This window comes from Oncorhynchus mykiss, chromosome 22 (genome assembly GCF_057628025.1).
Source record: "Oncorhynchus mykiss isolate SJ-2025 chromosome 22, ASM5762802v1, whole genome shotgun sequence".
Lineage (NCBI taxonomy): Eukaryota > Metazoa > Chordata > Actinopteri > Salmoniformes > Salmonidae > Oncorhynchus > Oncorhynchus mykiss.
In genome coordinates this window covers 22,510,622-22,524,682 of record NC_143043.1, presented here as the reverse complement: position 1 = coordinate 22,524,682, position 14,061 = coordinate 22,510,622, and the positions used below count along the sequence as shown (strand labels likewise).

General features: G+C 41.6%; 1 protein-coding gene and 1 long non-coding RNA gene across 2 annotated transcripts in view; one reads left to right on the top strand and one right to left on the bottom strand.

Moving 5' to 3' along the window:
- LOC149972827 (uncharacterized) overlaps positions 1-14,061 on the top strand; it is a 96,719-nt gene that overhangs the window by 54,883 nt on the left and 27,775 nt on the right. The window lies entirely within an intron of this gene.
- ift54 (intraflagellar transport 54) overlaps positions 9,357-14,061 on the bottom strand; it is a 51,658-nt gene continuing 46,953 nt past the window's right edge. Inside the window, exon 17 of the mRNA XM_021579251.3 lies at positions 9,357-10,253. The gene's annotated coding sequence lies outside the window, so the exon portion shown is untranslated. The remainder of the gene's footprint in view (positions 10,254-14,061) is intronic.

Below are 14,061 nucleotides of genomic sequence, written 5' to 3'. Positions count from 1 at the left end.
CAGTGATGAACAGGCAGAGGTTGCAGGAGACCAGCCGGAGCTTGCCAGGGAGTCTTGTTCTGCGCACAGATCATGCATGCGGCGATGAACGCGGAGATGTCAGGAACCATGGTAGACCACCAAAAGCGGTGTTGCAAAAAGCTTGAAGTGACTCCAGGACCGAGGAGCGGACATCGTCAGGAACAAACATGCGGTTATCTGGGTCCCACTGGGGTTCGACTGGGAATGCTTTTCCTCAGGAACCTGCTTCCCTATTCCCCAGCTGAGGGCCATCGCCAGGCACGAGGTGGGATGGGGGGTCTCGGGTTCTGGGGGTGTAGCCGCGGGGATATAGCAGAGTGACAGCGCATCACGCTTGACATTCTTGGATCTCAGTCGGTATGAGAGGGAGAAGTTGAACCGGGTAAAAAGCAGGGCCCACCTAGCTTACCTGGAATTGATGCTTTGCGGTGCGGAGATATTCCAGGTTCATGTAGTCTGTCCAAACAATGAACGACTGTTCCGCCCCTCCAGCCAGTGCCTTCAGAACCCTGGGAGAGGTGAGTGCAGACAGGGGGAAAGCCAGGGTGCTGTAACCCTGGATAAAGCGACGCTAAAAGTTGGCGAATACCAAGAAACAATGAAGTTGCACTTTGGATGTAAGGCTGGGGCCAATCCACCACTGGGATCCATCTGTACACTCCCTGCAGCGATGATGTAACCCAGGCAGGGGATTGTGAAGCGATGGAATTCACACTTCTCTGCTTTCACAAAAAGCTGGTTCCCCAGGAGGCGATGGAGAACCTGTCGGATGTAGAGCACGTGTTGTTGGGTGGAGCGGGATAAAACAAGGATGTCTTCGAGGTAGATGAAGACGAACCAGTTCAACATGTTGCAGAGAACATCATTCACCAGAGCCTGGAACACAGCAGGGGCGTTGGTAAGGCCAAATGGCATGACCGGATACTCATTGTGACCGCTGGCTTTGTTGAAGGCAGTCTTCCACTCGTCCCTTTCCTGTATCAGCACCAGATGGTAGGCATTCCGTAGTTCCAGCTTGGAGAACACGGTGGCCCCCTGGAGCGGCTTGAAGGCCGAGGAGATGAGTGGTAGGGGGTAGCGGTTCTTCACCGTGATGTTGTTGAGGCCCCGGTAGTCGATGCACATGTGCAGAGTTTTGTCCTTCTCCACAAAGAAGAACCCTGTGCCAGCGGGGGAGGCAGAACGACAGATGAACACTGCAGCTAGGGAGTCCTCAATGTAGGTCTCCATAGCTTTGGTTTCCGGACCTGATAGAGTACAGTTGTCCCCGGAGCGGAGTGGTGCCTGAGAGAAGGTCGATCCCACAGGCACTAAGAGTGGCAGAACGGGATCCAGCCCATGATGGCACCAGCAGACCAGTCAATAAGGGGATTGTGTCACTGGAGCCAAGAGAATTCCAATACCACAGGAACCTGAGGAGACTTAATAAGCAGGAATTGGATCGTCTCGCTGTGGTTCCCGGACACACGGAGGTTGATGGGGTGGTATTGTGGGTGACCCGGCCTATAGAGCACCCGTCCAGTGCTAACTTCCATGGGAATGGAGAGGGGCTGAGTGGGGATGTCCAGCTCGGACGCCAGGGTAGCGTCCATAAACCTCTCATTGGCCCCAGAGTTGATGAGTACCCAGTGAGATTCACTGGTTCCCCCACAGCAAGATGGCATGAAAAGGGGTGTGAGTAAGGGGAAAGGGAAGTTCTCCGTATGGACCACTAGAGTACTCGCTCTTACCGGTGAGCCTGGTCTTTTAGTGGACAGGTGGCCACGAAATGACCAGTAGTCCCGCAATACAGGCAACTCTTCGTGTGAAGCCTGTATAGCCGTTCGGCTGGGGACAGCCTACAATGGCAAGAAAAAGTATGTGAACACTTTGGAATTACCTAGATTTCTGCATAAATTGGTCAAAAAAAATGTAATCTGATCTTCATCTTAGTTTCAACAATTGACAGACAGTCTGCTTAAACTATTAACACAAACAATTATATGTGTTCGTGTCTTTTTGAACACACTGTGTAAACATTCACAGTGCAGGGTGGGAAAAGTATGTGAACCCTTGGATTTAATAACTTGGCAGCAATAACCTCAACCAAATGTTTTCTGTAGTTGCGGATCAGACCTGCACAACATTTAGGAGGAATTTTGGACCATTCCTCTTTACAAAACTGTTTCAGTTCAGCAGTATTCTTGGGATGTCTGGTGTGAACCGCTCTCTTAAGTTCATGCCACAGCGTCTCAATAAGGTTGAGGTCAGGACTCTGACTGGACCACTCCAGAAGGCATATTTTCTTCTGTTGAAGCCATTCTGTTGTTGATTTACTTTTGTGTTTTAGGTTGTTGTCCTGTTGCATCACTCAACTTCTGAGCTTCAATTGGCGAACAGATAGCCTAACATTCTCCTGTAAAATGTCTTGATAAACTTGGGAATTCATTTTTCTGTCAATGATAACAAGCTGTCCAGGCAGCACCAAACCATGATGCTCGCTCCACCACACTTTACAGTTGGGATGAGGTTTTGATGTTGGTGTGCTGTACCCTTTTTCTCCACACAGTATTGTGTGTTCCTTCCAAACAATTCAACTTTAGTTTCATCTGTCCACATAATACTTTGCTAGTTGCGCTGTGGAACATCCAGGTTCTCTTTTGCGAACTTCAGATTTGCAGCAATGTTTTTTTTGGACAGCAGTGACTTCTTCTGTGGTGTTCTCCCATAAACACCTTTCTTGTTTAGTGTTTTACGTATGGTAGGGTCATCAACAGAGATGTTAGCAAGTTCCAAAGATTTCTGTAAGTCTTTAGCTGGCACTCTAGGATTCTTCTTAACCTCTTTGAGCATTCTGCATTGTGCTCTTGCTGTCATCTTTGCAGGACTGCCACTCCTAGGAAGAGTAGCAACAGTGCTGAACTTTCTCCATTTATATTTGTCTTACTGGGGACTCATGAACATCAAGACTTTTAGAGATACTTTTGTAACCCTTTCCAGCTTTTTGCAAGTAAACAATTTTTAATCTTAGGTCTTCTGAGATCTCTTTTGTTGGAGGCATTACTCACATCAGACAATGCTTCTTGTGAATACCAAACTCAAATTTTGTGAGTGTTTTTTATAGGACAGGGCAGCTCTAACCATCTCCAATTCCATCTCATTGATTGAACTCTGTTACCTGTCTCCAATGAGCTTTTGGAGAAGTCATTAGCCTAGGAGTTCAAACTTTTTTTTCAACCTACACTGTGAATGTTTAAATTATGTATTGAAGACATTGAAGTAGCTCCTCGTTTCTTCCAATGGTGCCTCCTTGGAGAGACAGCATTGTGGAGCTGGTCTGAGTCTGCTGGGTCAGTCATGGCCAGTTCGTACTTTCACGTTTCAGGAGAAGACCCAGATGCAGACAGTGTCGAAGTAACAAAGTTTATTACTAGAACAGGGGGCAGGCAAAACGACAAGTGAAGGGCAGACAGAGGTCAGTAATCCAGATCAGAGTCAATAATGTACAGAACGGCAGGCTCAGGGTAATGGTAGGTAGAATGGTCAAAACCGGGAAAACTAGAAAACAGGAACTAGAACAAAACAGGAGCAAGGCGAAACCGCTGGTAGGCTTGACGAGCAAAACAAACTGGCAACAGACAAATAGAACACAGGTATAAATATACTGGGTATAATGGGGAATATGGGTGACACCTGGAGGCGGGTGGAGACAAGCACAAAGACAAGTGAAAAAGATCAGGGTGTGACACAGTGGAGTTGTCATAATACCAATAAAACCTAGCGGTCAAACAGGGAAATGGTTCCAATAGTTTTTCCACCATTCATTTTTCCCATAGGGGATTTTAGAAACATTTAAAATAAGGGCTGTGTTTCATGTAGGCTTACCCTGGCGTGACATTTGGATAACCATGCAAATCTCTCTCGGACAAGGTGACTTATCAATATATTCGGTTCCATTTGCTCTCGAAAATGCAAATTTGCATCATGCAAAAGTACAATACCTGCAAGTGCCCTCTAGCTGACACCTTTGCTAACAGGTATTGTCAATTGAAAATTTGCAAGACAGTTCACAGAATTGTCCATTTAAAGAAATGTAGCTAATTGATTCATTACTACATTTAGTTAATCCAGAGATTATTACCTTTGCCTCGATTCGTCAGTCTCGTTCAGATCATCATCATGGCATTTGTAGTTCTTCATGATAGCCACATTAGCAGCTAATTAGCATTTCATTTTGGGGGGTAAATACAGGTGAATATATTAATAAAAGTCACCTTGTCCTAGAGAGATTTACACGGTAATCAAAACATCACGCCAGGGAAAACCTAGATGAAACACAGCCCTTAACTGTTTCTAAAATCCCCTATGGGAAAATTGAATGGTGGAAAAACTATTGGAACCATTTCCATTTGACTGGGAGGTTTTATGGGTATTACAGTGCCTTGCGAAAGTATTCGGCCCCCTTGAACTTTGCGACCTTTTGCCACATTTCAGGCTTCAAACATAAAGATATAAAACTGTATTTTTTTGTGAAGAATCAACAACAAGTGGGACACAATCATGAAGTGGAACGACATTTATTGGATATTTCAAACTTTTTTAACAAATCAAAAACTGAAAAATTGGGCGTGCAAAATTATTCAGCCCCCTTAAGTTAATACTTTGTAGCGCCACCTTTTGCTGCGATTACAGCTGTAAGTCGCTTGGGGTATGTCTCTATCAGTTTTGCACATCGAGAGACTGAAATATTTTCCCATTCCTCCTTGCAAAACAGCTCGAGCTCAGTGAGGTTGGATGGAGAGCATTTGTGAACAGCAGTTTTCAGTTCTTTCCACAGATATTCGATTGGATTCTGGACTTTGACTTGGCCATTCTAACACCTGGATATGTTTATTGTTGAACCATTCCATTGTAGATTTTGCTTTATGTTTTGGATCATTGTCTTGTTGGAAGACAAATCTCCGTCCCAGTCTCAGGTCTTTTGCAGACTCCATCAGGTTTTCTTCCAGAATGGTCCTGTATTTGGCTCCATCCATCTTCCCATCAATTTTAACCATCTTCCCTGTCCCTGCTGAAGAAAAGCAGGCCCAAACCAAGATGCTGCCACCACCATGTTTGACAGTGGGGATGGTGTGTTCAGGGTGATGAGCTGTGTTGCTTTTACGCCAAACATAACGTTTTGCATTGTTGCCAAAAAGTTCAATTTTGGTTTCATCTGACCAGAGCACCTTCTTCCACATGTTTGGTGTGTCTCCCAGGTGGCTTGTGGCAAACTTTAAACAACACTTTTTATGGATATCTTTAAGAAATGTCTTTCTTCTTGCCACTCTTCCATAAAGGCCAGATTTGTGCAATATACGACTGATTGTTGTCCTATGGACAGAGTCTCCCACCTCAGCTGTATATCTCTGCAGTTCATCCAGAGTGATCATGGGCCTCTTGGCTGCATCTCTGATCAGTCTTCTCCTTGTATGAGCTGAAAGTTTAGAGGGACGGCCAGGTCTTGGTAGATTTGCAGTGGTCTGATACTCCTTCCATTTCAATATTATCGCTTGCACAGTGCTCCTTGGGATGTTTAAAGCTTGGGAAATCTTTTTGTATCCAAATCCGGCTTTAAACTTCTTCACAACAGTATCTCGGACCTGCCTGGTGTGTTCCTTGTTCTTCATGATGCTCTCTGCGCTTTTAACGGACCTCTGAGACTATCACAGTGCAGGTGCATTTATACGGAGACTTGATTACACACAGGTGGATTGTATTTATCATCATTAGTCATTTAGGTCAACATTGGATCATTCAGAGATCCTCACTGAACTTCTGGAGAGAGTTTGCTGCACTGAAAGTAAAGGGGCTGAATAATTTTGCACGCCCAATTTTTCAGTTTTTGATTTGTTAAAAAAGTTTGAAATATCCAATAAATGTCGTTCCACTTCATGATTGTGTCCCACTTGTTGTTGATTCTTCACAAAAAAATACAGATTTATATCTTTATGTTTGAAGCCTGAAATGTGGCAAAAGGTCGCAAAGTTCAAGGGGGCCGAATACTTTCGCAAGGCACTGTATAACTTTATACTGTGGTACTCTATTCTGATACAGGTTGCATCCCAATAATAAACTCCTTCCTCCCGAATTGTGCCCTTGTTCACTTCCCTTCACTGATTTAAAGGAAATGACTGAAATAAGAAATAGAGTTGAAACTCCATCTAGCCCATGCCTACACCAATCCAATGCCTTTTGGAAATGTGTGGGAGTTGAGTTTGGAGATATTATGGTGCCACTGTGTCACCAATGTAGTCATCACTGTAATATGGATTTAACAAGTTATGTTACTTGTCTGCTTGCTGAGATAAGGCTCAAGTTCACGGGACAGAAGGTTGCATTCCCAAATCATAGCTTTTTTGTTGTTGTTAAAACAGACATTTAATTGAATAGGTCGTAGGTTCCACAGTATACCAATTTCTGATTCAAATATAGCCTCGAGTATAATACTGATCAATATCATTATCATGAATAATGTACAGTACCAGTCAAAAGTTTGGACACATCTACTCAATCTAGAGTGTTTCTTTATTTTTTAAACTATTAAACTAGAATAATAGCGAAGACATCAAATATGGAAAAAACACATGGAATCATGTAGTAAGCAAAAAAAAGTGTTCAATCAAAATCTATTTTATGCTTCAGATTCTTCAAAAGTATCCACCCTTTGCCTTGATGACAGCTTTTCACACTCTTGGTATTCTCTCAACCAGCTTCATGAGGTAGTCACCTGGAATGCATTTCAATTGGCAGGTGTGCCTTGTTTTTTTTGTGGAATTTCTTTCCATCTTAATGCGTTTGAGACAATTGATTGTGTTTTGACAAGGTAGGGGTGGTATACAGAAGATAGCCCAATTTGGTAATATTATGGCAAGAACAGCTCAAATAAGCAAAGAGAAAAGACAGTCCGTCACTACTTTAAGACATGAAGGTCAGTCAATCTGGAGCATTTCAAGAACTTCGTAAAAACCATCAAGCTCTATGATGAAACTGGCTCTCATGAGGACCCCCACAGTAAAGGAAGACCAAGAGTTACCTCTGCTGCAGAGGATTCGTTTATTAGTGTTAACTGCACCTCCAATTGCAGCCCAAATAAATGCTTCACAGAGTTCAAGTAACAGACACATGTCAACATTAACTGTTCAGAGGAGACTGCGTGAATCAGGCATTCATGGTCAAATTGCTGCAAAGAAACCTCTACTAAAGGACACTAACAATAAGAAGAGACTTGCTTGTGACAAGAAACACAAGCAATGGACATTAGACCGGTGGAAATCTGTCCTTTGGTCTGATGAGTCCAAATTCGAGATTTTGGTTCCAACTGCCGTGTCTTTGTGAGACGTAGAGTAGGTGAACGGATGATCACCGCATGTGTGGTTCCCACCGTGAAGCATAGAGGATGTGGTGTGATTGTGCTTTGCTGGTGACAATGTCAGTGATTTATTTAGCCAGCATGGATACCTCAGCATTCTGCAGCGATACACCATTCTGCAGTGCTTATTGGGACTATCACTTGACACAACACACCTCCAGGCTGTGTAAGGACTATTAGACCAAAGAGAGTGATGGAGATGGTTTCAGATGGTTTGAGATGAGTTGGACCACAGAGTGAAGGGAAAGCAGCCAACAAGTGCTCAGCATATGTGGGAACTGCTTCAAGACTGTTAGAAAAGCATTCCAGGTGAAGCTGGTTGAAAGAATGCACACTCTTGGCAAAGCTGTCATCAAGGCCAAGGGTGGCTCATTTGAAGAATCTAAAATAACATTTTGATTTGTTTAACACCTTTTTGGTTACCACATGATTCCTTGTGTGTTTTGATGTCTTCACTATTATTCTACAATGTAGAAAAGTGGGTGTGTCCAAACTTTTGACTGGTAATATAGTGACCACACACATGCACTAGACAAATGAAAAGGTGTCTTTATTTTCTTTGATGTAAGTTGACTTACATGGTGGACCAGTGACATGGCTATTAATACCCTTTTTTGAACAGTATTTGAAAGCGGTAAGACTCAGCAACTATGGCCTGAGAATAAAGCTCCTTTCATGGGTTACACGGAAGCAGATAGACTAGGGTCTCGGACCAACAGTCAGTCTGAGTTGAGAGTGTGAGTGAGTCGGGTGGCTTAACTCGAGGCAGAATTTCAACTCCCTGTTTAACTCTGGTAGGTGACTTGACTGTGCCGCTGTTGAAGGTTTCACGTAGGGGGAGGTGGTGTGCAGGGCATGGCTTATTGCTGCCAGACGACAGCTGAACCCTGGACGGCGGCCTCTAAAAATAAACAGGGGAGGCCAGGCGGCGCAATATGTCACTCTGAGCAGACTGGACCGTAGGGACCCTGAACCTCCCGGCTCTGTAAACACGAGGCTGCTCAACAGTGGGAAAAGGAACCTGTCAAACATGTTGTTTCATTTCAAAAGTCTATGCTTTATATCATGGCTGTTTGTGTCTAGCTACTCTTTCATGCCATTTAACATAATGGATTTGAGTAAAGTGGTAAATTGTTGGGTATAACTGAAGGGTTGGGGCCAACTCACTAAATTAAGTCGCTCATTAGCAAAGAAAGCCGTTCTGAAGCTCAGTGTCCAAACACTCGAGTTGGATGAACCTTGTCCTTTCTAAAGGTGAAGAGACAGCCATTATATAAACCCTACACGCGGCACAAGTCACTTCAGTCTTCCAGGAGAGTTTACCCTCTTTCTTGAGTCCTACAAGAGGAGGGCAAATGCAGAGGGACAATGGGAGTAGTGGCTGCATGTGCAATACTACAGCCTGCACTAATTCAACTATTCCACTTCAGACCAAGGCCAGAGTCTTTACTTTAAGCAGGTGTCCACTTGCCTTTATAAAAGGCGCTTCTAAAATCTTAACTTCTATCCCAAATGACCTAAACCGCACTTAAAGAGTTTTTAGGGGTTCTTAATAATTTTGTGTGCATCACAGCTGTTTTATGGCTTGCCAAAAAAACAGTCCAGCGGCTGATGTTATAATACAGAGCTTTTTAAAGAAAATGTAAATGTTTTGAGTTATGTCACGTTGGGCCAGCCTTCAAAGGAGAGGGTGTCCTTGCAAGTGTGACTCTGTCGTGCCAGACACCACGAGGACTTTGGGCGAACCTGTCAGAAACACAACCTCTGGTCGTTTGTCATCTGCTCAGTATGCAACGTGAGATATCCAGAGCAGTTATTAAGATGCCATTGTAATGTTTACCTCACGATAGCAAAGAGTCAGTATTCCCTAAACCAAACTCAATCCCAGACCCTCCTTGCTTATTGTTGTGCAATAAGTTACTACTTATAAAAAAAACTAAATCAAAAGGACAAAGTTATTTTATTTAAAATGTACCATTTATTTCACTTCACTACAAAATTATACTAATTTGTGAACTATGATAGACATAATATACAGTTAAAAGAGCAACTGTGGGAATGGTACAGTTTAGCGTAAAACAGTCACATCTTAAAAATATATGGAAATAACTAATTTAAAGAAACAAGAGTTCAGAAATGGGCCCTTGCTTTACAGGACATTCAGTAAAAACAATTCCTTGTACAGTATATTATTTTAGTAACACTTTAGATTGCACACTGCTCTTGATAGTATCACTGATCTTTAATAAGCTTACGTATCAGCCTCACGGTCTTCGTCAGAGCTTTTGTGAGTTTACATTTTTTTTTTTTACCCTTATGTAAATCTAGCCCCACCCACATCCGTTCCACACATTGAAAGGGGTTGGAGGGGAAGGAAAAACAAATAAGTGCTACCAAATTTAACAATATGCATTTCATAAATATTAGAATAAAGTGTGTAAATAAGCCGTATTGAACATGTCTGTAAAACCACAACAACGAGGACATCGACCTACCGAGCTAGTTTCGATAAATCATTGGGTACATTTCAAGAAAAACAATCGGAGTAATCTGAAATAGGGGCATAATTCATATTCAAATTCACAATATTAAGACCTTAAGGGTGAAAATCCAAAAACATCCTCTTTTACTCAGAGTGTTATTAATATCACCTCCCCTGTCTGATATCTTAACTTTCTCTATGCCACAAAATCAAAAAAAGGTAGAAATGTCATACGTTCATTAAAATGTACTGTGACTGGATAATCCCTGTCGTTTCTCCTGAATGAACTTTCATGTTCACCGATTCTGTTTGAGAGAACGAGAGGTTTTTCCCTCCTCTTGTCCAACTGTTACCATGAACCTGCAAAAAAGATTGCTCAGATGTGAGAGTGCCTTTTGAATTTTGAGTAACATTTTAGATTAAATTGCTCAAGCACTATGTTAGTATACCCTGATGCTGTTACTTAAATCATTACAGCGTTACTACACAGGTTTAGAGCAACTTATTTTAAAGTGTTACTTCCTTTGCATTCCAATGTTAACATGTACACTTGATGTGCTAGCTAATAGGCTTGGGCAGTATCGGAGTATTTGGAAATAGCCATGGGATGGTTTTTCAATACCGATTAAACTACTTATGACGTTTTTTTAAAATAATTTTTATATTTACATTTTTAAACACCCCCCCCCACACACACACACACTTGAAGTCGGAAGTTTACATAGGTTGGAGTCATTAAAACTAGTTTTTCAACCACTCCACAAATGTCTTGTTAACAAACTATAGTTTTGGCAAGTCAGTTAGGACATCTACTTTGTACATGACAAGTCATTTTTTCAACAATTGTTTACAGACAGATTATTTCACTGTATCAGTGGGTCAGAAGTTTACATACACTAAGTTGACTGTGCCTTTAAACAGCTTGGAAAATGATTTCAAGACCTACCTTCAAACTCAGTACCTCTTTGCTTGATTTCATGGGAAAATCAAGAGAAATCAGCCAAGATCTCAGAAAAAAAATTGTAGACCTCCACAAGTATGCTTCCAAGGATGAACCAATTTCCATACGCCTGAAGGTACCACGTTTATCTGTACAAACAATAGTACGCAAGTATAAACACCATGGGACCACGCAGCCGTCATACTGCTCAGGAAGGAGACGTGTTCTGTCTCCTAGAGGTGAACGTACTTTGCTGCGAAAAGTGCAAATCAAAAGTATCTATACCCACAGTAAAACAAGTCCTATATCGACATAACCTGAAAGGCCGCTCAGCAAGGAAGAAGCCACTGCTCCAAAACCGCCATAAAAAAGCCAGACTATGGTTTGCAACTGCGCATGGGGACAAAGATCGTACTTTTTGGAGAAATGTCTTCAGGTCTGACGAAACAAAAATAGAACTGTTTGGCCAAAATGACAATTGTTATGTTTGGAGGGAAAAGGGGGAGGCTTGCAAGCCAAAGAACACTATCCCAACTGTGAAGCACGGGGGTAGCAGCATCATGTTGCGGGTGTGCTTTGCTGCAGGAGGGACTGGTGCACTTCACAAAATAGATGGCATCATGAGGTGGAAAATGACGTGGATATTTTGAAGAAACATGTCAAGACACCAGTTAAAGCTTGGTTGCAAATGGACAATGACCCCAAGCATACTTCCAAAGTTGTGGCAAAATGGCTTAAGGACAACAAAGTCAAGGTATTGGAGGGGCCATCACAAAGCCCTGACCTCAATCCTATAGAATATGTGTTGGCAGAACTGAAAAAGCATGTGCGAGCAAGGAGGCCTACAAACTTGATTCAGTTACACAAGCTCTGGCAGGAGGAATGGGCCAAAATTCACCCAACTTATTGTGAGAAGCTTGTGGAAGGCTACCGAAACGTTTGACCCAAGTTAAACAATTTAAAGGCAAAGCTACCAAATACTAATTGAATGCATGTAAACTTCTGACCCACTGGGAATGTGATGAAAGTTGAAATAAATCATTCTCTACTATTATTCTGACATTTCATATTCATAAAATAAAGTGGCGATCCTAACTGAACTAAGACAGGGAATTTTTACTAGGATTAAATGTCAGGAATTGTGAAAAACCGAGTTTAAATGTATTTGGCTAAGGTGTATGTAAACTTCCGACTTCAACTGTATACATGTATAACTTCATGAGCTGGATTGTTTGTCTTTGCAATTAGTTCATTTTTATTTGCATTCCTTAGCATATTTAACTAGCAGCCTCCAAGGAAATTAGCTATTACTTGCGCAAATTTTGTTAGCATTCTGGTAGATGCCCAATGTGCTTTTTCTGCGTATTTTGGTAACCCCTTGTGTATTAAACCGGTAATACTATAAATCCCGGGATGAGAGGACGGCATGAGGATATGAAAATCTGGATACCGCCCGACCCTACTAGCTAATAATCCTGCTATAATAAATTATTGATTAAAATCTGTACACAGTATTACTTGTCTCCACTTGTGTAAGAAGTTAAATAACTAACTATGTAAATGTTAGAAGTGTACAGTTTGGATCTCTATCCAATTGAAGTAACCATGTTTGCTTTGGAAGTGAAACAAGTGTGGCGAAAAACAGTTATTTTCAGCATGGACAAATAAACATGTTACTATAAAATGTGGGGTTGTTCGGGAATTGAACTGTGGACCACTTTTTTCTACATTTTTTAACCATGTGGTTTATATTGTACATGTGGTATATATTGTAGGGCAATTTCACCACCTTAGTATTGTTTCATTTTTACAAATCATTTAGATTTTTTAAAAAGATTTCTAAAAATATGGAAATTAAACTCCATAAAACATGTAATATTCACTAGATTGGTTATACGTTTTACTGAAAACCAATTCAGATGAAAGAACGATCAAGTTTTGAACTCCCAAATCACAAACAGCGCAATATGTTTCCACATGCAATTCCCAAATTGGGAACATTATCTACAGAATTTTAAATCGTCCTCCTAAAATCATGACTGACAACTAAATGTTTTGCTGTGCAACCTGGAATTTGTATTTAGGAGCACCAGTACACCTAGAAAAATGAAGGATTCTAGCTTTAATATCTCAAATATTTGTCATTGTGCTCCTAAATTTCTTTGTGTGCATCTACATTTTTCAACTTAGGCGCACACGTGCTCGTTGTAATTTTTTATTTATTTTTAAAGTCAGCATGCTGTCTTGCCGACGTCTAGTGGTTGCCAGGAGGAACATGTCTTGTTCCTCCTGCCATGTCTTCTCCTACTCGCGACTGCCTAGCCGTTAAACACACCTCAGATCTATTGCTTTTTATAGGCTTTGAAGAACAGCAGAATTGTTAATTGACAGACATATTTAAAAATTACACGTGCGTATAAAATGTATATGGTTGGATGTGGATTTTTAAATATTTTTTATATATACAGTACCAGTCAAAAGTTTGGACACCTACTCATTCAAGGGTTTTTCTTTATTTTTCTACATTGTAGAATAGTGAAGACATCAAAACTATGAAATAACATATCCTACATATCCTGTAGTAACCAAAAAAAAGTTCAAACAAATCAAAATATATTTTATATTTGAAATTCTTCAAAGTAGCCATCCTTTGCCTTGATGACAGCTTTGTACACTCTTTGCATTCTCTCAACTAGCTTCACCTGGAATGTTTTTCCAACAGTCTTGAAGGAGTTCCCACATATGCTGAGCACTGTTTCCTTCACTCTGCGGTCCAACTCCTCCCAAACCATCTCAATTTGGTTGAGGTCAGGTGATTAAGGAGGCGAGGTCATCTGATGCAGCACTCCATCACTCTCCTTCTTGGTCAAATAGTCCTTACACAGCCTGGAGTTGTGTTGGGTCATTGTCCTGTTGAATAACAAATGATAGTCCCACTAAGCGCAAAACAGATGGGATAACGCTGCAGAATGCTGTGGTAGACATGCTGGTTAAGTGTGCCTTCAATTATAAATAAATCAGACAGTGTCACCAGCAAAGCACTATAACACCTCCTCCTCCATGGATCACGGTGGGAACCACACATGCAGAGATCTTCCGTTTACCTACTCTGCGTCTCACAAAGACACGGCTGTCAAATTAGAAGGCCTGATTCACGCAGTCTTCTCTGAACAGTTAATGTTGAGATGTGTCTGGTACTTGAACTCTGAAGCATTTATTTGAGCTGTA